Consider the following 27,102-nt stretch of genomic DNA (forward strand, 5'->3'; position numbering starts at 1 on the left):
GCTGACTACATTATATTATCCCCTGGCAATGTCACATAAACAGTTGAACTCTGTTACATCTGTCCTATTGACTGCCTGGCTACGTTTATCAGATAACAAGTAGTGTTGTTTGTAATGTAACACTGCCCTTTAAGGATCCACCTTTGGTGTACCAATATAAGTAGGTTTTACCCGAATATTTTCTTTGCTAAGAAGGAAATTAATGTCCGTGCATTATCCGCAACTGCATTAAATAAGGTATTTTCCAATGGATTTGTTTCTGGCATATTTGTTTTAAGTACTATATTATTCTTTTAGCTTGTTAGCGTTTGCATTGAAACTTGGCTGCAGAAATTAATGGCTAATTGCATTGAAATTCGGCTGTAAAATTTAATGATTAATTACATTGGGAATAGATTTTACAAATTAATGACTGATTGCATTGAGACCTGGCTATAAAAATTAATGACTTATTACATTGAGCGTTTGCAGTAGAAATAAATGACTGCATCGGCTTGGCTATAAAATTAATGAGTGATTGTTTTGAGGCTTGGTTGTAGAAATTAATGACTACTTGAATTTAGACTTGGCTGTAGCAATTGATGACTGCTTGCTTTTTAGACTTAGCTGTAGAAATAACTGACTAATTGCATAGAAACTTGGCTGTAAAAATTTATGACTGATTGCATTGAGACTTGGCTGCAGCAGTTAACGACCTACTGCAATGAAACTTGGCTGTGACTTTTCCGGACTGATCGGTTTATATCGAGACAGCTGAGGCTATTCCTGACTGAGATAAAACCGCCCAGCCCTGGGATAGCTCCATACTGTGTTATATAAAGGTTGTCTAGACGTCAGCTATAAATAGACCATGTCTTCCTACCAGACGTTTACAATCGTTAGTTTTTCTTTCTTGACCGACAGGCAACGTGTGGTTAACAATTTCACTAATTAGGTTGCCCAGTTGCCCATCATCCCCCCTCTCACATTAAAACCTAAGAATCATATTTGTTATTAGACTTAGTATCAAGTTTCAAGATCTTCATTAATTTGTGGCGAGTTGTTTGTAAACTAAATATCCACGAACTATTCTGTTTTATTTACAACGAGCCGACCCGCAGCGTATCATACGCCGCTATTTAGTTGTTTTATTTTCTACTTTTCAGTAATTCATAATTTGTGAATTCGACAGTACCAATGCTGCCACTGAAAATATTTGCTTTAAAACACTACCCCCCCCCCCCTTTCCCCTCACCCCGGCCCCCCCCCCCCCCCCCCCCGTGAAAGCAGCCTCCTCTTAGTTATTTCTTAGTTACCTCCTGTAAGTTTAAAATCGAACTAAATTATCTGCCCCTAATACAAACCCGGCTCTACGGCTCTACGATTTGTAAACATTTAGCTTTGTAAACATTTAGCGTGACCACAGCTCACCAGACAATGTGGGGGTGGGGTGGGGTGGGGGTGGTAGTGATAGTGATAGAGAGAAAGAGAGGGGACTGCAAGGAGGCGCTTGCAGTTTGTTTTCTAACGGCTCCCAGAAGAGAATTATATATATAGATAGGGCTTGTAAGTAGGTCACCAACCAGTTCTACGGCTCAGTAAAACCTGCATGAGCCATAGAACTGTTTATTGACCTACTTACCAGCCCTATAACTAGTTAGTAATAAGTGAGTTTTATTTATTTAGATAAACGTTTTGATAATAAATGATTTTGTGTTAGAATAACTAACACATTTCACCTGTCGACGGTTTTACTATTACATTAAATAAATAATTTATTTATGTATATTTAGTGCATTTTAATACTTGTTATTGTGACTGACTATTTAGATGTTTTATTATATTATTTCATACCGACTGCTTGATCTTTGTGCTTTTAGTGGCTCACTGTGTCTTCAAACGATACCATATGGTTCATGGCCATAAACTCAAGATTCCCCGTTTGCTAATAATTATTAAACACTCAGGAAAGCTCATCTATCATATGATTACATACCCCTGCCCTTCCTCAACCCCATTACTTATCGCTAACTACGGCAGGAGATTTGGCCTGTTTATCAATCAACCATTACATGACCTGCCCAGGAGCATATTTTTATTTGCAACCTCGCAAAGGTTTTAGGGTTATGTGAATATGGTTTTTTTGTTGTTAGTTTTTAGGGTTAAGTGAATACTATTTCCGACTTTTCGGGTTAAATGATTGGTTTTCCGTGTTAAATGATTGGTTTGCCGGGTTGAATGATTGGTTTTCCGGGTTAAATGATTGGTTTTCCGGATTAAATGATTGTTTTTCCGGGTTAAATGATTGGTTTTCCGGGTTAAATGATTGGTTTTCCGAGTTGAATGATTGGTTTTCCGTGCTAAAAGATTGGTTTTCCGGGTCAAGTGAATAGTATTTTTGATTTAGGCCAATAGTTTTTAGAGTTGGGTCAATCTCGTTTTGAGTAAAGTCCATTTGCAGCCTCGTAGAGGTTTTAGGGTTATGTGAATTTTTAAAAAATTTTTCGGGTTAAGTGAATGGCTTTTCCGACTTTTCGGGTTAAATGATTGGTTTTCTGGGTTAAGTGAATAGCTATTTTGATTCAGGTCAAATAGTGTTTTAAATAAAGTCAATCGTTTTTTTTATATCTTGTGTCACTATTCGATGAGTGTCTATAGATTTCTCTTGAACAAAAATAATATAAAACAAGTTTTGAAAACAGTTCTTTTGGGTTATTTTATACAATGCCCGAATTTATATCTTACAACAAATAAGAAAAATTAACCAACAACATAGCGGTGATAAGAACAGTACATGTTTAGTTGTATTTCTTGAAATCCAGATGTATTGTGTTTCTGTCGCCAAAACATAAAACCACACTTCCTGTTGAAAAAAAAAAGTTTTCAAGTTGCCCCTCTTGATTCTGCTTGAAATCCCGTTGTGTTTTTCCGCCCTCGGAAAACACAAATCTCTAGGTAATCGGGAGCGAATTCAATTAACTCAAGTGGTCAAAATAACAACGCCGATAAAAAATTAGCAGGTAATCATAACATTGATTTTTACTGTAGTTTATTTCTCTATGACATTTTTAGCGTCCCGTGCGATTTTTATGGCTTGCCAAATTGGATTGCAGAAATGTTTACGTTTTTTTTTATATCGAAGTCATCTCGCCCCGAAATTTTATTGTAGTGTGTTACATGCTGTTTTTATTTAATTATAATATACTACAAAAATATATTTAAAAAACATTCATGACCTTCTGATATTAAAAATATTTTTTAGAAATAAATGATTTTTTTTTTTTTATTCTTCTAGTTAGATTTTTTATCAGATGAACACCAACGATAATAAATAACATATAGAAACGAAACTCTCTATATCATTATGATATTTGTTTTATTAGTGGTACACTGTTTTCAATGATTCCGACTGAACAATGTTGAATAGAAGAATGGGTAAAAAGGCTTTGTTTTGGAGAGATATGCTTTGTTATTTAATACATGGCTAACTAGGCTTTGTTATTTAATACATGTCTATCTAGGCTTTATTATTGAATACATAGCTTACTAGGCATTTCTCTTGAATAGTTAAAACAACTTATTAATATACCAGCGGCCGGGGGGGGGGGATGGTACGTATTACGTATGTCATTTAGCAGCCTGTGTGTCCCCCATACAATTTGTGTCCATTGCCAGTTTGTGTGCCATTTCTTTTCCCTAGACAACTTTGTCTTTTACCAGTTTGTTTTTCTAATACCAAATTGTATGTTTAATACCGGGGACAGCTTGCCGGACAACGTGTCTTATACAGCTTGTAGGGTGCCGTGCCGGACTACGTATCTTATTTAGCTTGTTGGATGCCATGCCGGACTACGTATCTTATTTAGCTTGTTGGATGCCATGCCGGACTACGTATCTTATTTAGCTTGTTGGATGCCATGCCGGACTACGTATCTTATTTAGCTTGTTGGATGCCATGCCGGACTACGTATCTTATTTAGCTTGTTGGATGCCATGCCGGACTACGTATCTTATTTAGCTTGTTGGATGCCATGCCGGACTACGTATCTTATTTAGCTTGTTGGGTTGGGTGCCGTGCCGAACAGCGTATCTGGATGTCGTGCCGGAAACCATATCTGGATGCCGTGCTGGACAACGTATCTTGATGTCGTGACGGACAACATATTAACAAGCCGTGCAGGACAACGTCTCCGGATGCCGTGCCAGACACCTGCTGCTCCATCACAATCCCCTTCTTAAAACTCTAAGATTTAATTACTTCACTTGATCCCCCCACCCTCCTCCTTTCCTTTTTTTTTAATGCCCCAGCCGTCAACTTCCGGAGTCTACAATCAGGTCAAGATTCAGCCGTCCCCGCCCATACCAGTCATTAGAACGTCCCTGATTCCACCCGGCTCTGATGGTAACCTAGGGAAATCGAATGCGGCTGGGTATAGTGCTGACCACATTATCCCTTCATATACCGATGTATCTGAAACATGAACTCTACTTCATCGGCTCCATTTGTCTTTGACACGAACGGAACGGAAAAGATGATGATGTCTTATTACAGCATCAATGTCTTACACCAGCTTGTGTCTTATCCAAGCTAGTATTTCTAATACCAGTTTGTGCCCTGTATTACTTTGTGTGTTTTACTTAGTCCTGCATTTACTTAATCTTGTGATTATGTTCTTGATATAATGGACGGGGCCAGCCAGTATCCCGTGTAAGAAGGATCAAATTCTTTCCCTTACATAGCACGCTCGATGTCCCATTGATTATATTAGGAAAATAAAACCCCTGCTATTCTCGCTATTCATCCAGATTTTTGTCTTGGTTAGGCAAGCGCTCGTCTTTAAAGCTACTTTAAAAAAAAAAAGTTTAACCCTTTTAAAAGCGGCTTCCGTTTTAATTCCTCATAAACTATCGATTTCTGTTGGTCGTTGGGGAACTCAGCAGCCGGGGATGGATTAGGGGATCGTTAGTTAATCCTTCGTTATGACATCACTCCTTGACATAGTTAAAACGTTTAGTAGTTTATTTTTAAAATATCTATGTGGTCAAATCTTTGATATTTCACTATGAAATTTCTCATAGTCCTGTATGATCCGCGGCTGGGCAAAGTGCTGACCGCACTATCTCTTCATATGCCGAGGTCACAGAAACAGGTGAACTCTACTTCTCTTGCCCTATAGACCATCAAGTTTGAAAAGGGAACTTTGTATGATTCGCTACAAATTAATTGCTGTTTATTATGAAAACTTAAAATGCTGTCCTGGCATAATTCTATAAATTGTTTCGAATGATAGTTTAGTGGTGCATTTTAAAAATAAAACGTAAGAAACTTAGATACCACAGCCAATGGATTCTGTTGTCAGAGTTAGTCCAGCACGTTGTGTGTAAGAGAATCAGCACCATTGGAAACAGTTTAGATGCTGCGACTTCAACATTATAATCATGGTTCATCACTGCTTGATACTCAACATTCTGTTTAGCTTTGCTGTAGAAAGTTTTGTCGTACATGACTTAATTACTTTCATTGTTTATCACTGCTATAATATACAACATATAATGTTTAGCTGTGCTGTAGAAAGTTTTGTCGTACATGACTTAATTACTTTCATTGTTTATCACTGCTATAATATACAACATATAATGTTTAGCTGTGCTGTAGAAAGTTTTGTCGTACATGACTTAATTACTTTCATTGTTTATCACTGCTATAATATACAACATATAATGTTTAGCTCTGCTGTAGAACGTTTTGTCGTTTCTATGACACTCATGTCTATTTTGTGACTGAATGTTAAAATATTCATGATTTGATTTACTAAATGATGCACCGTTTTCATTGTTTTAAAGACGTATAGGAAGGTTAGTCTGTCGCACCACCTGCGACAAATGCCGTGGACAAGAGCTTCTATTCTAGGCTAGTATCTGAACTGTTCCCAGGTGTATCCAATCTTCTCAATGTCAGGTTTCATGTTACGTCTTCAGGGTCTTGCTTGGTTGTCCTCTTTTTCTTTGAACGCAACATTATATTTACATAATTTGTTGTGTAATACTTGTATATGTTTAGCGGAGTAAATGTCACTAAGCCTTTCATACTAAACTTAGTTTGGAGATTAGACAACAATTAAAAGAAAATTAATATCAAAGATAGAATGCCCTTTAATTAGAGGTAATAACAGACTTTGGGAACACTGGCTATGTAATTATATTCATGATCTATCTGGTAATATTTTAAGTGATGAGTATTTGGATTTTGTTTTTGTGTTTAATGAAAAAAAGCGAGTTACCAAAAATAACCTTCTGAAGAGAAGAATTTACGGGCAGTAATTGCCTGGCTTTTGATGTCAAAAGTTTTTTTTTTGACGATTGAGTCAATGTTGTTTAAATTAGCTTTGTCTGTTACATTGCGTTTGCTGTTGTTAGTTTAAATAGAAGAAGGTTAGGATCAAACGTTTAACCGATTTTTCAAAGCTGCAAAACTTACAATCGGCGTGTAACAATTGTATTGTTTCAATCATACAACTAGGGTACGGGTTGGTCGATATGTAGAGCACATTTGAAAATCCTGACTTCATTTCTTCTGTAGGATGTCCACGCTTAGCCTTTATGGATACTTGATAAGAAAACAAAACAAAAATAGATGAGCTCTACTTCATCTTCTCTACTGACCATCGGGTTCTAAAAGCGTACCAGAATGACATTAGTAATCGGACATCTTGTTTTTGTTCTAAAGCAACATTAAACCAACTGCCTTTGTTTTTTACTTAAGTTATCTTCATTACTCCCCTAACACCAAACAATTTTGTAAAATAATTCGCTTGTCCCAATTTCTACTGCTAATATTCCATCCAGCCTTCATCTTTCGCGACCGCAAACAACATTGTACCATAATTACATGGCCTTGGCCCGTGTTTATTAATTCTATCCCATAATTTCCTAACCCCAATAATCAACTCAAAAGTGTCGTAACATTAACTTCTCGTCTGGGAGAGTTCCTCCCCGCCTTCTGCCTCCAGATCTGCGGACCGGATCCCGTCCTTCACCTTCCAGCTCTTTGATTCTCTCCCCCCTGACCGGAAACGCGTCTCATCGCCCCCGTTCTATCCATCCTTACCGTTTTTAATCCGTCGTCTTTAAGTCTCCCTTATTTTTACAGTCTTCTGTGACCCCCCCCTCCCATTTCCCCACTCCATCGTATCCTGCTCTCGTGGCTATGGAGACGGTAGGGAATAACATCAGCGCTGACACGTCAGGACGGAAGTGATATAAGTGGTAATTGGTATGAGATGGGGAGGAGAAGTCACGGAGGGCTATTATCTGTGGCTTTTTTTTCTGTCACTCTATGCCTCCATCTCTCTCTATTTCTCACGTTCTCTCTCCAAACTTGCATTTCTCTCTCTATTCCTCACTTTCTCTTTCTCTCTCCTGACATCTCTCTCTCTCTCTCTCTCATTCTCTCTCGCCGTGCCGGACAACATATCGTTACAGTTTACTGGGTGCCGTGCCGGACAGCGTATCTGGATGTCGTGCCGGACACCATATCTGGATGCCGTGCCGGACAGCGTATCTGGATGCCGTGCCGGACCCCATATCTGGATGCCGTGCCGAAAAACAAATCTGGATGTCGTGCCGGACAGCGTATCTGGATGCAGTGCCGGACACCATATCTGGATGCCGTGCCGGACAGCGTATCTGGTTGTCGTGCCGGACACCATATCTGGATGCCGTGCCGGACAGCGTATCTGGATGCCGTGCCGGACCCCATATCTGGATGCCGTGCCGAAAAACAAATCTGGATGCCGTGCCGGACAGCGTATCTGGATGTCGTGCCGGACAGCGTATCTGGATGTCGTGCCGGACAACGTATCTGGATGTCGTGCCGGACAACATATCCGGATGCCGTGCCGGACAACATATCCTGATGGGATGCCTTGCCGGACAACGTCTCCGGATGCCGTGCCAGACACCTGCTGCTCCAACACAATCCCCTTCTTAAAACTCTAAGATTTAATTACTTCACTTGATCCCCCCCCCCCCCTCCCTTTTTTAATGTCCCAGCCGTCAACTTCCGGAGTCTAGAACTCAGCTCCAGATTCATCCCTCCCCGCCCTTGCCTGTACACAATCCCATTACATTTCGGGGCTTGTCGGTAACCAAGGCTAGCTCCCCTATCGGGATGACGATCACGTGGCTCTGGTATTGAGCTGCCAGCCACACTGGCCAGCTTCCAGAAGTTTCCAGAACTTGAGCGATAAGAGAACACGAGGCTTTGTTCCTCGTAGTGTTCTTTAATGGAAAAAAAGGAAGAGACTCCTCCAAAAACTTGTCCAAAGAAAACGAAAAGTTTACTTTTATTTTCCTAAAGTTTTCTTTAAGTGAGTTCTTGTTTATCCTGGTAGTGCTATCTGTTGCGCAATTTTCTTTCTTTTGTTTTCCTCGTCCAACGTGAAAACAAACCGCTTCATTGGAAATTTCGTCGTGATTCGGGGTAGATTTGTTGACGCCAGCCCAGCTTGTAGTGAAATTAAACCCAGCGATTGATCAGAAAATACATGTCGGAGAATACATTTGAGGAACTGCGACATGCATTTCCACTACTAAGAACCTTTTTCCATTGGGTCCCGACTTATGAAATATTTTTTATGAAATATTTTTTATTTCATATTTAATCCCCTGGTTATACTCCTGTTGTGAAGTATCCCAACTTTTCAGCTTGTCCCTCGTCTCACCGTTATCCCACTTTACCCCTAGTCTCACCGTTATCCCACTTTACCCCTAGTCTCACCGTTATCTCTGTTTACCCCTAGTCTCACCGTTATCCCACTTTACCCCTAGTCTCACCGTTATCCCACTTTACCCCTAGTCTCACCGTTATCCCACTTTACCCCTAGTCTCACCGTTATCCCACTTTACCTCTAGTCTCACCGTTATCCCACTTTACCCCTAGTCTCACCGTTATCTCTGTTTACCCCTAGTCTCACCGTTATCCCACTTTACCCCTAGTCTCACCGTTATCCCACTTTACCCCTAGTCTCACCGTTATCCCACTTTACCCCTAGTCTCACCGTTATCCCATTTTACCCCTAGTCTCACCGTTATCCCACTTTACCCCTAGTCTCACCGTTATCCCACTTTACCCCTAGTCTCACCGTTATCTCAGTTTACCCCTAGTCTCACCGTTATCTCAGTTTACCACTAGTCTCACCGTTATCCCACTTTACCCCCCCCCCCCGTCTCACCGTTATCTCAGTTTACCCCTAGTCTCACCGTTATCTCAGTTTACCACTAGTCTCACCGTTATCCCACTTTACCCCTAGTCTCACCCTTATCTCAGTTTACCCCTAGTCTCACCGTTATCCTACTCCACCCCTAGTCTCACCGTTATCCTAATCCACCCCTCGTCTCACCGTTACCCCAATCCACCCCTAGTCTCACCGTTATCCTAATCCACCCCTAGTCTCACCGTTATCTCAGTTAACCCCTAGTCTCACCGTTATCCTACTCCACTCATAGTCTCACCGTTATCCTAATCCACCCCTCGTCTCACCGTTATCCTAATCCACCCCTCGTCTCACCGTTATCTCAATCCACCCCTCGTCTCACCGTTATCCCAATCCACCCCTCGTCTCACAGATATCCCTCTTAACCCCTTATCTCACTCTAACCCATTTCACCCCTCGCCAGACCGCCATCCCACTTTACCCCTAGTCTCACCGTTATCCCACTTTACCCCTAGTCTCACCCTTATCTCAGTTTACCCCTAGTCTCACCGTTATCTCAGTTTACCACTAGTCTCACCGTTATCTCAATCCACCCCTCGTCTCACCGTTATCCCAATCCACCCCTCGTCTCACAGATATCCCTCTTAACCCCTTATCTCACTCTAACCCATTTCACCCCTCGCCAGACCGCCATCCCACTTTACCCCTCGTCTCACAGTTATCCCACTTTACCCCATCGTCTGACGGTTACCCCGCTTGGCCATTTTTTTCCTGACCTTTATCCCACTTCACCTTCTCTATTATCCCTTATCCCAACCCCGACACTTCCCAGCGCTGTAACTCCCCACTCCTGTCAACCCTCCTACATTACAAAACCCCACCATCGAAACCCACTCCATCCAACATAGAAATCCCTCCATCACCCCTCATCCCATACAAATCCTCCTTGTACGCACACGACCTCTGACTTTTCCCCCCTGTCCCACAATGCCACCACAGGAGTATAGACGGAAGTGTGTTTGACGTCTGCCCAGCTTGGCACTACCTCATGGACTTGTTGCCTCTCTCGGTTGTTCATTAACTACTATTTCCTGGAGTATTACAGTATTACAGAGTATTACAGTATTACAGAGAGGAAAAAAACAAGAGTTAAAAGTTAAAGAACAGTAGGGATTGGAATGAAAAGAATAAAAAAAACACAATTTAAAATGAAAAGAGAATATTAAAGAAAGACTGATTTAATAGAAAATTATCGAAAATCAAATATTTGAATAGGAAAAAAAAAAATCATTTTAAAAAGCATAAAAAAAATACCAGTGAGATTAATATAAAAATAGAATAAAAGAGAACTGACAGAAAACATCATAATTTTGTTTTAAGATTTGAAAAAAAATATAATGGAAATAAAATAATTAAAGGAATGAAGTTAAAAAAAAATAATATGGAGGGAAAAATAGTTGTGTCACATATGGAGCATCGGTATGGGTGCATGGGCGTTAGAAGGTTTTGTTAGAGCAGATAATAGTACAGCGGACCTTCGATATATGATCTTTAATATAAGATCTTTAAAATAGTGATATTAATATCTGCTGTCTTTTTACTTTCTTGTATATACGAAGTATAGAGAAAGTCTTGTAATCGTGCAAAAAAAAAACAAAAAAAAAAAACCAAGATTTTTACAAATCTCGACGTTTTACATCTCACTGATACGGAAAAACATAATTTTGCAATCTTGTCCGTATGTCTATGTGTCTGTCTGTGTGTGTGTGTGTCCGTGTGTAAACATGATTTCTTGAGTACCGTTACAGCTAGGTTAATGAAATTTCATATATAAGTATTTTATCAAAATCGTAGATCCGTATCAACTTTTGAGCGATTTCCGATAACCGGAAGTGGTACTTTACCTACTTTGAATTTTTCAAAAGCCTATAACTTAAGTACTATTTCAGTTATATAAATGACATTTCATGTGTAAGTAAAAGATCTAATTCTCTGCCTTCTGTTAAATTTTGAGTCATTTCCGTTGACCGGAAGTAGTAATTTACGCTACTTCCGATTTCTCAAAAAACTAATGTAAATTTTTAAAGTAATAATAATATTGCGCACTATTATGCACTTTTTTTCTTTAGCGTTCACTTGGTGTGCAATTCTTTTGTCTACGAGATTTTATTCTATTTTTACAACTTTAAGTATTTAAAATGGATTAAAATCATGTCTATAGCCCGAGTTCCCATCCCCTGTTATTTTATATAAGAATATTAGAGAAAGTCTAGTGGAGATTACTCCCGGTTTATTTAATTGGTATCGATACACAGAGGTAGATCCGGGGAGTGCTTAAATTAGAGGGAGGTCGTTGATCTCGTTGTACTAAAGTTTGGTGGCGTTAATGAAAATGTTTAAGGAAGAAGAACGTTTATACTTTTCTGCTTTTTTTTTTTGTCTGATATGTCAATATAGTAGGTACATGGTGAATCTCAATGTGTTATAGCTTGATTTGTTCTAGTGAGAAGTACCTTTATATCTGTATGTGTTAATACATGCTTGTGCTATGCCCATATTGTAGGTACGGTGTGAACCTGAATGACTTAAAGCTAGATGGGAATATTGAATATGTTCTAGTGCCTCTATATCTGTGTGTTAATGCTTGCTAGGGCTGATAAATGTTTCCAAAATAAATGTGACGCACATCGTCATGGCGAGGTTTACCAATTGTGGGTGGGTGAATTAGGGCCAGTGGTAATAAATTTGACAATCGATAACGGTTAATGTCCAGGGGGTAGTTGGCGCACGGGAGGTGTGTTTGTGTGTGGGGGGGGGGGGTAATTTTCATGGAGTTATTTTGAGGAGTTACAAAATCGGTGCTTTTGGTAATTGAAGCGTTGAAATTGTCCATAGTAGCTACCGAGTCTAGTAAATATGTGGTGAATCTCGTCTTTAAAGACTAGAGCTGTAGATCACATATTAGATCCTTAATTCATTTCGTTTTCATTTTGGCAGTGGTTCTTAACTTGGGTTCAATCGAACCCCGGGGCTTGGTGATTCAGTTTCAGGGGTTCGGTGGAGATCAAGACCCCCCCCCCCCCCCGACTCATACGATTCACAACTGGACTTTATCAATGCGGATGAGTAATCTATTAAGAAAAGCTCAATGAAAGCGTATATGAAACTGGTGGGGTACGATACCCCCCCCCCCCTCCAAAAAAGTTTAGAACCGCTGCATGAAGGGAAGAGATGGCTGAGATGGGGGAGAGCGTGTTACACATGCACCCATATACCCCCCTCCAGACTTCCTCATATTTCATACTGCGTACCTGATTTATGTCCCCTATACTCCTTATTGAATTTTTTTTTCATCTGGAAACCACAATGGGAATCAGCGCCTCACTTTTAAGTTCACCATAGGCCAGCGTCTCACTTCTATATTCACCAAATTCCGGAGTCTCACTTCTCGATTCACTTAAGCCCGGCGCCCCACTCCCCTACCCCTCTCATCGATTCGCCTCCACCCTAGATCGTAGCCTCACCCCCTTGTCATGGTGACTTGAGCCCCCCCCCCTTTCTCCCGGTGTACATCTACGCTATGCAGCCATCTCCAATATTCCATTACACAAACGCCATTAAACTAATCTTTCCTAAGTCGACGTATCCCCCCCCCACTCTATCCCGATATCCTTTGTTATTATCTACAATAGATCGCTCATATCTCTTTGGCTTCACGGCTTGCATAGGAAATAATAAAACAGCGCAGCGCGTTAAAAATGCTTACAGTTTGAACATTGAAACCCAAGTCCAATACAAGCTAGTATGTGTGTGTATGCAACACATTAACACGGCGTTACCGGGAGCTCAAGGATGACATTTTGCTAACACAATGCTCTATCGATCCCCATCGGAGCACCCTCCGTATCAATAGCGTGCAATCAATTATGATTAATACCCCCAATAAGCCAATACCGATCGATTTCTTAGAACGATCCGGCGGCCTACACTTAAACGCCCGGGTATTTACTTCATGACAATGCGGCAATAATGGCTCCAAATTTGTTGTGAGGGCGGCGGTTCTCAACCTGCGTGCTGGGGTACACAACTTTGTTTGGTTGGTCAGGGAATGGTTGTTATGGCTATTTTTTTTTTCAAGGCTGGGTGCTAGAGGCTGTTGCTGACGTTACACGGTTACAGAACCGTGGATGTGGGTATGTGTAAGGTCGCGCAGTTATGGTGATATTTCACAACCGGATACGTTTTAGTCCATTAGCAGCGGCTTACTCAATTAGCATGAGCGCTGTTTTTATCCTTCTTTATTTTTATTTTGTTTCTATTAAATAAAAAATGTTTCACAGTTAATATAAAATGATTCAATCGATGACTTTATTGTGACAATAAATGTTTCTGCTGTTGTTATTGAATAAGCTTTTCAATCCTTTAGACACGTCTATAGCTACATCTAATTTATGACATCCAAGACGTCTATAACTAAATCTAATTTATCACCTCCAAGACGTCTATAACTAAATCTAATTTATCACCTCCAAGACGTCTATAACTAAATCTAATTTATCACCTCCAAGACGTCTATAACTAAATCTAATTTATCACCTCCAAGACGTCTATAACTAAATCTAATTTATCACCTCCAAGACGCCTATAACTAAATCTAATTTATCACCTCCAAGACGTCTATAACTAAATCTAATTTATCACCTCCAAGACGTCTATAACTAAATCTAATTTATCACCTCGAAGACGTCTATAACTAAATCTAATTTATCACCTCCAAGACGCCTATAACTAAATCTAATTTATGACATCTAAGACGTCGATGACTGCATCTAATTTATCACCTACAAAACGTCTTTAACTAAATTTATCACCTCTAAGACGTCTATAACTACATCTAATTTATTACATCTATTGACCTGTAAAACCAGACCTGCGTACCTGACTAACTGCATCTAATTAATTACATATCCGGACCCGTAAAGAAGACTCTAACAACATCTAATTTATCACATCCAAGACGCCCATAACTAAATCTAACCGTACATTGTCAAGCAGAGACCCCCTAACGACCCCTTTCTTTATGTGTATAACTACATCGAGCGGTCCCATTGTCGGGGCGAGATTCTCTAATGACCCCCAGCACCTAATGCAAGTTGGGTTCGCTGTTTTGAATGGAAGGAAATAAAACGCAATTATTGACTCGCCCAAAGCGTCTGCACGGACAATTAACTGATTGGTTTAAAGAAAGAGGGAATCCTAATGAAATGCATTGGAATGTTAATTAACTTAAGAATTTCTTGACAATCGAGTCGTCTTTTGAAATATTTTTTTATCTCGTCATATGAAGAGAAAGCTTTTTTTTTTTTTATTTATGCGTGCGTTACGTTGTAACATGCTTTTAAGTTTGTATGAACACTGGGAGGCGGGTTTAGTGTGATCCATATATAACAAATCTCGACCTAGCTTTCTGTAATGGTCTGTAATGAATTGTATTTTTTGTCATGGGTTATGTCAGTGTGGTTTTGTATGTCGTTTAATGGGTGATGCATTAAGTTTAAGAACATTTTAAAGAAAGTTTTGATCATCATAAAAAATTATAAATAAAAAACAAATTCAAAAAGAGAAATAAATATCGATTTTATAAAAAAATATTGTCCTTAAATATTAGAGGTTTAAAAAAAAGAAAACGTGTTAAAAAAAACAACTTATAGTTCAAAAAGTGTTTTATTTTATTTTACATAGTTACGTGGTTAGATATAATATAATTATTTTGAAAAAAAAAATGACAATATTTCATAGAAGTCGCGGAATAAAATAAAAATGAATCCGTATCTGATGTGAAGTTTCTTGTCTGCGTTATACCCTGTCCCTGTCAGCTTGTCCCTACCCCTGTTCGACAGCCCGTCAGTCTCTGGGTGTCAGTAGACCCACCCAACCGGAAATTGGTTGTGATAGGCCAGTCTCAGATCGTTATGAATTCTTTATTTCGTCTGCGTCAGATTTTTAAAATTATTATTTTGGTTAATGTCTATGGCCATCATTTTCTTGTCAAGTACACAATAGTTCAGGGTATTGGCTTGCAGGTGTCTGGTATTGTATGCGTTGGGGATTATTATTTTGTTTAGGTCTATAGCCACCGTTTTCTTGATACCTACTCACTAGAGTACTCGCTTGCAGATTAGTATTTTTCGTGTTGGTGATTGTTGTTTAGTTGGTGTCTATGGCCATCGTTTCCTTGATACCTACTCACTAGAGTAGAGTATTCGCTTGCAAATTTCTGGTATTGTATGTGTTGGTTATTATTATTGTATATGTGACTATGGCCAACGTTTCCTTGATACCTACTCACTAAAGTATTCGCTTGCAAATTTCTGGTATTGTATGTGTTGATGATTGTTATTTTATATGTGACTTTGGCCACCGTTTTCTTGATACCTACTCACTAGAGTATTCGCTTGCAAATTTCTGGTATTGTATGTGTTGGTTATTATTATTTTATATGTGACTATGGCCAACGTTTTCTTGATACCTACTCACTAGTTTTCACTTCAAGATTGTTGGTATTGGCTTTTATCACTTTAATCACCACTCTCTTATAACGTAAACCTAATACATGTATTAAAAAAAAGATAATTCATTATGTTGCAATGGGGTACTATTCTTACTTGATGAGAAGGTTCAGTGTTAGGCACGGCATGGTCGAGTGGTTGGAACACGATCGCCTACACAAATGTCTTCAGTATACTCGTATACGCTGTGACAAACTAACAGATGAACAGACGCAGTATCATGAAGGCATATCTCCATCTAGATCTAGGATGTACCGTGGCAGCTAAAGGGCCCTTCCACCACACTGAACAACCCCCCCCCCCCGATCTGTGTTTGTGGGGGGATGTGTATTAAAAGTACTGTTTATTTGTAATGTTTATGATAATGTAAGTACAATGTTATGCACTTGATGTTTCTAAATATATATTTGTATATCTACGTGTGTATTTTGGGAGGAACACTGAGGTTTAGAATCACTCTTCACCACCACAATGTCTACCCCACCAATTTGAAAAATACTAGAAACTCTTATGTTGAAACGTGCTTTGTCAAAATTTTTCGATCGACCTGTGCGTTATCAAAAAATTTACAAGCCATTGCACACCAAGAACAGCAGACACCAAAATATACAACCTCACATCTTCCTCTGTTGGTGCTTTAAAACCCCTCCCACACGCCCGCCCATTATTGAAACCATTGCTCCGGAAATAATTTATTACTTGAGAATAACCTTAGGCTATACGTACATCAAGCATCGCGTCAGCTTTTTCCTCAGACTCGCCCAATGTTCCGTTCTTACTTTTTAGAGTTTTTACGCCTTGCACTCTCTCCCTTCTGTCAAAAATATAAGAATATATTTAAAAAAAAACTTTTTTTTAATATTGACGCATTTCATTCCATCACCGATCACTTTTAAATGCTGGAGAGCTAAAGGTTTTGGGACTAGATTGTAACAGTGTTTGGCAACCCTCGATTTCTTCTTCTTTGACTAAAATGTTTAATTTAACGGGATTTTTCCCCCAACCGAATAAAGTAATTTGTATCAACATGTTTTGCGCTATATGGCCCTTTGCTTCCATAGACTGTTTTCCTTCCGTAAACAACCTGAAAGGCAGCATTTGTTTGATTTTGGAGTTTTCTCTACTAGATGGGTTGCTTTTCCGAGTTAACAAGCCTCATCTTCCCCGGGGCCGAACTTGGGACTTTTAGAGCAGGCCCTATGCAACGATGCTGCCACCATTACGCCTTTACTTTCCCTAAAGACCAAACACCCGAACTCAAAATTTTCTGGTTAGCAGTCGCTTGCTCTACCCATTTGGAAAAAAGGGAACACTTGTAAATACATATAATTATATTAGAAAAAAAATGGTTGTTTCAGAGGCGTAGCGACCCTTCCTGGCGTCCGGGGACAAACTTTCGATTTACACCTCCTCGAACTTTTCATTTGCACCCCCCTCAAACTTTCGATTTGCACCCCCCCCCCCCTCAAACTTTCAATTTGGCGCCCCCCCTAAGGTCGGCGCCCGGGGACATATGTTCCGTCGCTACGCCTCTGGGTTGTTTACCTTTAATATTTCTTTGAATGTTATGTTTGACGTGAACAATTTCATGATATATTATTCTCAATATTATTTTTAGCTGATGTAAATCTTATCATCATTATGAATGTTTGTTTCTACTGAACTGACATTTTTATAGAAAAAGTTAATTTTTTCTCTCCTTACTTTGATGGCTGTAACAGCAATGTTTGTTGACAATTTTTCCTCCACCAGTTGTTGCATTGGCAAACGTCTTCATTGCTACATTCTGCTGTCAAACGTCTTGATTGCTACATTCTACTAGTCTGTTGAACTAGTTGAACTAGTGTATTGCTTTCATCTCAGTGTTGCTCGCGTTGGTGACATCTCTGATGGGTCCCTGACTCACTTTACGGAAACCATGGCGGCTGGGTATAGTGCTGGTCACATTATCCCATTGTATGCTGAGGTCATTGAAATAAACTCTACTTCATCTGATTCAAGTGTATTGGGCATGAACTGGAAAAGAAAATGATTGTTTTTACAATGCATTATAATTTTTCCATCTGAATTTTAAAAAAAAAATTCATTTTATTTTTTTTTCTTCACAGTCTTATTGCACACACAACCAGAACACACTCGTTGATTGGCGTGTCCAGCACACGTGACCATTAACCAATGAAACAGCCCAGACCTGACCAGCACAACAGCCGGCTGTTCATCACTACGGAAGGTCACCTCCCCTCGACGTGCCAGTCACCCTTTCTACCATAGCGGCGCTTTGGTGTGGGCAGGGGCATGTAACTCACGGCAGCTACAGCGGACTTTCATCTCAGTTCTCTCCCATGTTGGTCTTAGACCTGGATTTCAGGTAACTATAACATTAACATTTATTCCTGTTGTAAGCAGTAGATTTGGCTGGTATATTCCTATAGGAACAGACATAAAACACATTTGTTGTTGCTGTCAATGTCCTGGATTGAGCGCTAAAGAAAATACCGCACGTATAAAAACCGCACACAAAAGTTACGTATAGAAACAATTTCGCAAACGCTAAATACGCAAACGAAAAATTCCAGCACATTAAAAACACACATAGATTAGTTACATCTACTTCATATATATATATATATATATATATATATATATATATATATATATATATATATATATATATATATATATATATATATATATATATATATATATATATATATATACATATATATATATATATATATATATATATATATATATATATACATATATATATATATATATATACATATATATATATATATATATATATATATATATATATTTATATATATATATATATATATATATAAAATGCACACAAACAGTAAACAACCGTGTGGTAGACTCGACAATGACCGTGTCCGAACGGATCCTTTATTCTCTGACAACTTTATCAGGGTTCGGTCGTCCTTTTCCAATTATACCGAGGGAATATATAATGTGACCCGCGCGTGAAATATACATCAAGATATTGCCATCTTTAGAAGAAGAAGAGAAGAGAAAAAAAACTGAAATTGCAATCTAGAAAATTCTGGTCCTTATGCAGTTAACTCAGCTCCACCCCTTCTCTTTCCGTATCAATAGACGAACCCCATTGTGAGTCGGTTCAACTGTTGAAATCTCGCGATTGGAAATGAGATTGGTTGTCCCGCTTGAAAAGCTGGAGTTAGCTCCCTTGAAGCGGAGCTGATATTTTCGAGAGCGTTTCCTGCCTTGGTTGTTGTGGTGAAGGGTGGCATTGGCAGGGGTTAAGTTGAATATTTTATCCTGCTGTGGTTCTCGCTATAGGTAGATCTGTACCACTTTAGCTGAATCGTTTAGTCTTGTTCCTAGTGTTTAGTGACTAACTTGTTGCTTGAATTTAGTCACGAGGTTTTCTTAGTCGTATTTAGTCATTGTTTTTACATAGAGACGTTGAGTCACTTTTGCTTGTTAAATGTAAACAAAGTTAAGTATTATTTTAATAATTAAAGGTACATCTAATAGTTGAAGTAGAGTTCACTTTTTTAAATAACCCTGCAGACGAAGGGTTAGGTAGTGTGTTAAGTGCTATGCCCAGCCGCCTTTACTTTAAATAGCGTGAGTTAGGTAACCATCAGAGCTGGGTTGACCCAGGGACGTTCTACGGACACAAACCCGGGATTCGAACTCGAGACTTTCGGGTAATCAGTCGTATGCTCTACCATGTTGTCCTTTACTTTTGTGAGACGCGCCTAGTCACAAGGTCAACCTTTTGTAAAGTTTTTTCTGATTAGTTCTAGCGGCAATGTCTTCTATAACTGTTTAACGTTTTGTCACATTGTAGTGGAAATAAAACCTTTGTCAGCCAATATTTGTTAGAGTGTTACCAGGCAGATAAGGCTCGATGGCTGGGGACAGGAACTCTTCTTGAACTCCACTCCAAAATCAAACAACTGCTGCCTTGTAGTTTGTTCTTGGTTGGACAAAGGCTATGGAAGCAAATCCAAAAAGAAAAGCAGGCTGAAATCGGAGTCAATGGCCTCAATGGCGCATAACAAGTTGACACGTAAAACTTAAATGTGTTGGAGGAGATATCTTCCTACATTACAATTAAGAACGAAGACGAAGAATAAGTTAGGCTGTTGTATTGGAAACCTTTATGCATCAAATTGTGATGGAAGAGGGTTAGCTAACGTTGCCATGGAATACTTTAAACACGAGACGTATACATGTGTTGATTCGCAATTAATGTTGTGGAATGGTGTAGATTACTTTTAAACAGATTTTAAAAACTAAATCTAAGAAACTGTTTTTTTTAGAGAGCGTTTGGATTGTTATTTTCAATATGTTGTCAACTCATCGAAAGTCCACGCGTGATAATAAGTTTCACTGGAATATTTAAAAAAAGTGAAACTAATCTTGTAGATGGCGGGTCACATAATTGAAAACGTCTGCAGTTTTTTTGGTCATTAAATCTTTCACGACACAGCAGGCACGGCATCTCGTAACAGCCTGTCAAAGACATGGCCAGGCAGGAGATGGAGAATAGGTTGAGGTTGTTGGGGGGGGGGGGGGGGAGGGTATGGGGTTGTTTGGGGGGGGGGGGTGTGGGGCTGTTGGTCGGAAGACATGAACGTGATTGGACAGTGGGTTGGGAAAATGTGGGAGATGGGGGTGCTGTAGGAAGGGGTATTGGTTGAGAGACGTGGACACGACTGGACAATGGATATGAAAAATGTGGGGTGTGGGGTAGGAGGGGGGTATTGGTTGAGAGACGTGGACACGACTGGACAATGGATATGAAAAATGTGGGACATGGGTGTGTGGGGTAGGAGGTGGATTGGTTGAGAGACGTGGACACGACTGGACAATGGATATGAGAAATGTAGGGGTGTGAGGTAGAAGGGGGTATTGGTTGAGAGATGTGGACACGACTGGACAATGGATATGAGAAATGTGGGACAGGGGTGTGTGGGGTAGGAGGGGGTATTGGTTGATAGACGTGGACACGACTGGACAATGGATATGACAAATGTGGGGTGGGGGTAAGAGGGTGTATTGGTTGATAGACATGGACACGACTGGACAATGGATATGAGAAATGTGGGACAGGGGTGTGTGGGGTAGGAGGGGGTATTGGTTGAGAGATGTGGACACGACTGGACAATGGATGTGAGAAATGTGGGGGTGTGGGGTAGGATGGGGGGTATTGGTTGATAGACGTGGACACGACTGGACCATGGATATGAGAAATGTGGGGGTGAGGGTTTGGAGAAGGGGGTATTGGTTGATAGACATGGACACGATTGGACAATGGATATGAATACTGTGGAGAGGTGTGTGGGGTGGGAGGGGTATTGGTTGAGAGACATGGACACTGGACCATGGATTGGAAATGCCTCAGAAAGAAAAGGTATTGACACAACAAGGCTTAGAATCGATACATCCTCGAACCCATGAGAATCATGGTCGCTCTGGTCAACGCCGGACAAGGGACCAACAATTGGGAAGGGGAGAGTGATGAGTACGAATATAGGTCAGAAAAAAACAACTTGATAATTTGGGAATGGGGCTTGGAAAAAGTTAATATAAAGTATATCAAACGATGTACATGGTCACGTGCGGGAAAGCGTGGTCGAATGGTAGAGCGTTCAGCTGCTAGCCCGAAGGTATCTAGTTCGGATCTCTGTTCGGATCTTGTGACTGGAGGCATCCATTAGCCCACCCAGCTCTTATTGGTCCTTGACTTGATTTGGGAAAAGTAAATGCGGCTGGGCATAGTGCTGAACACACCATCTCTCATATGCCCAGGTCAAGAAACATGAACTCTAACCCATCTGCCCTATTGGTCGCCCAATTGATCGCCAGGTCTAAAGCGGAAATCTCTACTTAAAATGGCAACGTAGTGGTTTTTAAATAGAGTTTTCAGAGTTGAAGTTTGCATTAAACATGTTATATAAGATAGGCGATATACTGGTATCTTTTTAAGAGCAGTAAAGTTATAATTGAACCGTTAAATATTTCAACACGTTGAATACAACAGAAACTCGCCAAGAGCTGCGATCCGAGATAGTTTTAAGAAGCTTTTTTTTTTTCTTTTTTTTTTAGTAAACAATTAAAATCTAGACAGGTCTTGTCAAATCTGTGAAAGTGCTGAAACATTTTAAAGTTGATAAATAACACAAAAGATATAGACAAGTTTTTGCGTCATCCTAGCAGCTCACTATAATGTATCTTGTCCGTCATTTTGAGCTTGGGTATTTATATTGAGACTCAGAGTTTTAGCTTTTTTTAGGCCTTTTTAAAGCTTATGATTTAGTCTTTTGTTGGCTTTAGACTTATTTAAACTTAAGTCTTTTGAACTTTTTTAACTACACTTTTCTAAGGTTAAGACCTTAGACCTCTTTGATAAAAAGTAATCAAGTGTAGCCTCGATTTCGTGACAACAAATTGACTTTACCTGAATATATGGTACCGCTTAACCCCGAGAGCATATAGCCGAGACAAACTCAAATTTTTGGCTTCTTTTTAATCTCCAGCCTTGATACTTCATCCATCGCTATCTCTTTTTCGAAAGATCTCCTCTGTGCTATATTTAACCATTTCCTCTTGCCCTTTAGGTTCTACTCCAGCGGCTGTCTGTCGGTAGTACTAGCTGCTTTTTCTGAGGGTATGTCCTATCCACTCCCACTTTCTTCTTCATCTTCTTCGTTCTTAATTTTTAATGTTGGAAGGGATAGAGACTTATCTGCCAGAGGGTTTGAACTCGAGACTTTTTCGAAATTTAACAATCATGACCTTTGCCGACTCGACTCGCCTCCAACACAATTAAGCATACGTGTCAATTTGTTATGCGCCATTGAGGCCATTGATTCCGATTTCAGTCTGCTTTTCTTTTTGGATTTGCTTCCATAGCCTTTGTCCAACCAGGAACAAACTACAGTTTTTTTTTATTTTGGAGTTGTCTCTCCTAGAAGAGTGGCTGCCCCCAGCTAACGAGCCTCATCTGCCCGAGACTTATCGGTTTAGCAACCACGAGCTTTACCGGCTCGACCACGCCGACCCCCTACTCCCACTTTCAAAATGGCAGTTGTTTAAGTCACCAGATCGAATCTCAACTGGCTGTGTTAAACTGACCAAAAGGTCGACTCACAATTTTATCTTCACAAAGACGTTCACGTATTGTTCACAACCCAGCATATTTCTTATTCCAACCCACACCCCTTTTACCCGACACATGAAAATCTTTTTCCAACAAAATAAAATCAATATTCAAATAACATTTACATTTTTTTTTCAAAATCTTTCAACGGGTTTTAATCTCATTAAGTTGTTTTCAATTAAATTATTTTTCTTAATAACACGCGCGTATTGGATTACGCAACCTTCACGTCCAGTTTCCCGACCGCGTATTTGTTGTTCCAAGTCGGATCTCCATGTCGTCGTCCATTCGCATGCGTTAAGGTGCGTCCTGGAATCGTTGACAAACTGACAGACTCGATCAATAGGTTAAGTGGAAATTAAGGTCTGCTATTCTTATCTCATTGTTGTGCAACAGGGAAGGGGGGAGGGGGGTTGTCGTGAAGCAGGGATTTGGGTAGAAAGAAAGACAAAAAAAAAAAGAATAAGAGAAAAAAAGGAATATAGAAGAGGAAAAAAATGTGCTTATCTCATTTTATTCTTTTATTTTTTTATCTTCTTCTTTCAGTCGACCGGGCAGGGTTTCGCGTGGTGCGTGATAAGGGCCAGTCACTCACATCCTAGCTGCTCCCCCACCCCCTGCCCAACCCCCCTCCAACTTCCCCCATCGCGTCCAGACAGCTGGCCGGAGAGTCGCCACCATCCCCTTCTGGCACCACCACCACCATCACCACCACCCCCTGAATCTGCCTCCATCACGTCGCTGTTTCACCCAACTCGCTGCCGTCGTTGGAGCTAGATTTTTTTTGTCTCCCCCCCCCCCCATCCACGGGAGACCCAGCCTCAGCCATAACTAGAGCGTCTGTATGCTGCTAAGCTGTGTCATTATCTGAAATTTGTCTTGTTGATTGGACACTGACCTATGCGACTTAACTTTGGCGTTGTGGAGTGCGTGATGTCTGCCACCGTAAGTGTTCTCCTATAACTATAACTATATATATATATATATATATATATATATATATATATATATATATATATATATATATATATATATATAATTTATTTATTTATACTTAAATTCTAACAGCATCTACACCTCTATTTAAATATACTTGCATACTTGCAGCAAGTTTGAAAGTATTCAGATACAATCTAGACTGAGATAATTCATTCTTTCTTGCAATATGTATCTCTAAATATAGTCAGCGCTGAAACTGCTGATTAATTATAATGTTTTGTTCTGTAATATAATATTTTTTCAAATCTAACCTGGAGGAATATGTTTTTCCTTTTTTTTTTTTACATTTTAAAATTGTGCGATTTCAGTTTTTTTCACGTAAAATGGCCATATAATCATACCCTCATATAAATTGGCCTTACAATCAGCCCCTCGCATAGAATGGCCATACAACCAGTCCCTCACATAGAATGGCCATACAACCAGTCCCTCACATAAAAGAGCCATACTACCAGACCCTCACATTAAATGGCCATACTACCAGACCCTCACATAAAAGGGCCATACTACCAGACCCTCACATAAAAGGGCCATACTACCAGACCCTCACATAAAAGGGCCATACTACCAGACCCTCACATAAAAGGGCCATACTACCAGACCCTCACATAAAAGGGCCATACTACCAGACCCTCACATAAAAGGGCCATACTACCAGACCCTCACATAAAAGGGCCATACTACCAGACCCTCACATAAAAGGGCCATACTACCAGACCCTCACATAAAAGGGCCATACTACCAGACCCTCACATAAAAGGGCCATACTACCAGACCCTCACATAAAAGGGCCATACTACCAGACCCTCACATAAAAGGGCCATACTACCAGACCCTCACATAAAATGGCCATACAACCAGTCCCTCACATAAAATGGCCATACAACCAGACCCTCACATAAAAGGGCCATACTACCAGACCCTCACATAAAAGGGCCATACTACCAGACCCTCACATAAAAGGGCCATACTACCAGACCCTCACATAAAAGGGCCATACTACCAGACCCTCACATAAAATGGCCATACTACCAGACCCTCAGATAAAATGGCCATACAACCAGACCCTCACATAAAATGGCCATACAACCAGACCCTCACATAAAAGGGCCATACTACCAGACCCTCACATAAAATGGCCATACTACCAGACCCTCACATTAAATGGCCATACAATTATATCCTTACATTAAATGGCCCTACAAATCAGACCCGAAAATAAAATCCGTATCACAACCTGGAGAAATATGGTCACTCTTTTAAAAAAAAATCAACGGATCAGTGAAATAAAAATGAATTAAATTCTGAAACGCTCTGATTCCACAGGGGAAATAAAAGAAATTGGTTAGAAATAAATCGTGTCTTTCTTCCAGCTAGGCCAAATCTATGCTCTGGAAGAGAGCTTTTAGTTTTTTGTTTTTTCATTTACTGTAGCTTTTGTTTATGGGAATTGAGAATATTATTATTCTACAAAATTAGTTTTTTTTTGTGTCTATTAAATTAACTCATTGTCCATGGGGGGGGGGGGGGGTTGTGTGTGGGGATTGCAGAGTGCAGAATCATCCAGAATATATTATTTGTTATTCGCGATTATGGGCTTTTTCTTATTTCTTGACTGATCAACTTTTTCGTCAGTTTTAAATTACGTTATGTTTGAGTAGACCAATCGTCTTGGTTCTTATTGAAATGAGGTGGCTATCCATCATTTATACGGTTAAGGTCAATTACCCCCTCCACCCCGATGAATCTCCCCCTCCCCCGATTGATCCCCCCCCCCCCCCCCCCCCCCCCCCCCCCCCCCCGCATCTTTACCTATGGAAACAATAGGTGAGCAGTTAGCAAGCGGCAATATTCTGCCCCATAATGCATATTCGTACACCGTATCAATTAGCTTGATAATTCTATCTTATCCTCACCCTGTCAATAAGCCTCACCACCATCAACATGGGCACAAAACGTTAACCTAAACCTACTCGTGACCTACAATACACAATCTAACCTTTTACCCCGTGACCCCGTGGTACGGCCAAGTCTAAGGAAACACGAAATCAAAACCCAAGCCATATTTGCTGATATATATATATATATATATATATATATATATATATATATATATATATATATATATATATATATATATATATATATATATATATATATATATATATATATATATATATATATATATATATATATAATCCTACATCATCATCCACCCAACAATAAACCATTAACCAATATAAACTTACGATCTATGTCAATTTCATAAACTAGTCGAAATCCCTTTCATACATTTGTAAAGGAAGAATGTACGCTACATTTACAAAATCCTGTTTTCGTGTATATAAAACTACGCTCGTTTATTTAATTAAACAAAAACCGTGCTCATGTAAAAAAAAATATATAAAAAAAAACCCCACACAATTTTGTAGTTTAATAACCAGCTGTTGTTTGTTTAAAGTTGAATATAGAATATCGAATTTTAAAAACTTAATTTTTTCCCTCCCCATCAAACTTCGTTAACTCCGTGTTCGCGTGATTACCTAGGATATAAAAGGCGTCTGTGGTTTTTTTTTGGTCAGGCTCTATGTTCGTCATGGTTTTCAACATGAAAAATGATGATGAAACATCTCTTTTTATAGAAATTTGTCATTAGCGTACTTTCTTTTAAAGACAAGAAAAGAAGGGGGGGGGGGGGGTGCCGCCACGGTAATTAAGTTTGCTGCACACACATTTTAACGTATTTCCCTTATCTTTTTCATATATATATATATATATATATATATATATATATATATATATATATATATATATATATATGGTTACAAAAGTTTAATCAGTTAAATTGCATTCAAACCGTGAACATATAATTGAACGCAATTAGCATTCATACATTTTTGAAGCATGCTATTGCCCGCCGCCAAGCTTTTTTGTGATGGCACCTTCTTGAAGATTAACGCAGATTTTATTTAGAAGCAGAAAAAAAATGTTTTCACCGGCAATACGATAGGTCGTGTTGTTGTATTATGGTGCAGTTCAATTTATTAGAATTGGGATGGAAATTCATTAGAAGGAATAACAGCGTTGGCAGCGATTTATTCTAACGCTAAGTATTACATGAAATCTATTTTGAGAATCAATATTTTTTTTAGTTAATTTTCGAATATGAAGAAAGATAAAA

General features: G+C 39.4%; 1 long non-coding RNA gene across 1 annotated transcript in view; it reads left to right on the forward strand.

The window, feature by feature from the left end:
* The window catches only part of LOC131939315 (uncharacterized), a 32,388-nt gene extending 8,857 nt beyond the window's left edge, over window positions 1-23,531 (forward strand). The window contains exons 2-3 of the long non-coding RNA XR_009386400.1: window positions 17,872-18,131; window positions 23,469-23,531. This is a non-coding gene — a long non-coding RNA (uncharacterized LOC131939315). The remainder of the gene's footprint in view (window positions 1-17,871; window positions 18,132-23,468) is intronic.
* Window positions 23,532-27,102: the final 3,571 nt, after the last annotated feature.

The sequence above is a fragment of the Physella acuta genome, unplaced genomic scaffold (assembly GCF_028476545.2).
Source record: "Physella acuta isolate Inbredline_101_S28 unplaced genomic scaffold, ASM2847654v3 ptg000274l, whole genome shotgun sequence".
Taxonomy (NCBI): domain Eukaryota; kingdom Metazoa; phylum Mollusca; class Gastropoda; family Physidae; genus Physella; species Physella acuta.